The sequence below is a fragment of the Schistocerca gregaria genome, chromosome 10, assembly GCF_023897955.1.
Source record: "Schistocerca gregaria isolate iqSchGreg1 chromosome 10, iqSchGreg1.2, whole genome shotgun sequence".
Taxonomy (NCBI): Eukaryota; Metazoa; Arthropoda; class Insecta; order Orthoptera; family Acrididae; genus Schistocerca; species Schistocerca gregaria.
The window spans coordinates 218,441,454-218,443,250 of NC_064929.1; positions in this window are offsets into that span (position 1 = coordinate 218,441,454).

Consider the following 1,797-nt stretch of genomic DNA (forward strand, 5'->3'; position numbering starts at 1 on the left):
CCAGCCCGCACCACACTGGCCGTGTCAGCGGCGGCCGACTTTGAACGTTTTCTGGTTAACCAGTGCTGCGAAAGTGACGATGCGCCAACGCCGTAGTCCTGGCAGACGCGCATCCAGCACTGAGAGATAGAGAGAGAGAGAGAGAGAAGAGGAGGAGGGGGGATTTGCCATCTCCTACACATTTAATGTTCCGCACATATTTACGAATAATTATGACAATGAATTACAGAGGTATTCAAAGACCTGGACACAAATCGAAGAAACGAAGTCAAAATACAACTACATTAAAAAACCCGCCTCGATTGCGAAAAAAAAGCACCTAGTGTTAAGTGTTAACCCAAGTTTCGGCGTAGATAACTACACCTTCTTCAGAACAACAATAAAACCCACAAGTGCCTAAGAAGACCTCCAGTTTATGTGGGGTCATGGCCCATCGAGCATAGGCCGGTGTGAGGTGGAGCGTACACAATTAAGTTAAGTAGTGGATTTGACTTTGTACATATGTACTGTTTGTGTTTTCATTTTCTTTTTCGTTAATAATGTATAGCTATGGTGCTCTTTTAATCATTGACAAAGGTCTTCTTAGGCACTTGTGGGTTTTACTGTTGTTCTGAAGAAGGTGTAGTTATCTACGCCGAAACCTAAGTTAACACTTAACACTAGGTGCTTTTTTTCGCAATCGTGGCGGTTTATTAGTTTTTTAATATATTAAACAACGATTGCTGAAGCGCTGCGAAGTTGAAGGTTCCAAAATACAACTACTTTGGAACAGGAATTTATGGTCTTGGATATGATCCTCAGCCAATGAAATCCGCAGACTGTCAGGAACAACAAGGACAATCAGTGGAAATGCACCTTACATTTTAACAACTAATTTTTTTCCGGAGTGACTCATTTTGATTGGGTAAGGTAAATAATGTAGTAACCCAAAGTAACAATACAAAAACAAATATTTCCCACCTCGGTGAGCGGCTATTCATACATAATTCTGCGGTTCCAGAAGACTGTCTAAGTTTGTAACTCCTGTTACAAATGCTCAATGCCCATCGTCAATGCGTGCCTGCAGTTCATCAACACGAATTGACAGGAAAGGCGCGACAGCAGCCCTCTTTGCAAATACGTTCATTGGGTTACCTATCTGCAAACTGGAGTAATTTCATGCGCAGCGGACGGTTAACAAGGAAGCTTAACTCACCGATCAGATCTACGATTGTAAGAATTATCTTTACGAGTGGGACATTCATATGTAGCTCTAACATCAAGCAAATTTTCACTCGTTTTGTCGTAAGATATCGTGTCATACTTTCGCCCCAGCCGTAGTGAAAGCGTTAATTTCATCAAATTTATAGCGTGTTTAAAAGAGAATAAACATATTACAAAGTATTATTGAGTCCAAACTATCGATCGCTGCGCCTCGGCTCGGCTATTGGAGAAACGAATACATAGTCTAGTTTATATTAATACCCGTTAGATGTCAGTTGTCTTCTGTTTTGCTTGGTAACTGTCATATGTTTAAAATGGCTACTTCGCAACAGAAATAATTTTGTGTTCTCGAGTTTGTAAAGTGCAATTCCGTGATTACAGTTGAAACGTAACAGCCCATTTAGACCCACTTAAAACAAACATTTTCCAGATGAATTCGGAATTACACATACATACAAAATATGTAACTTCTCTAGAAAAAATTATAACTGCAAAAAAAAAACTGTTTGATTGAAAACTTATTAGCAGATTGAAACTGTGTGCCGGACCGAAACTCGAACTCGGGAACTTTGCCTTTCGCGGGCAAGTGCTCTA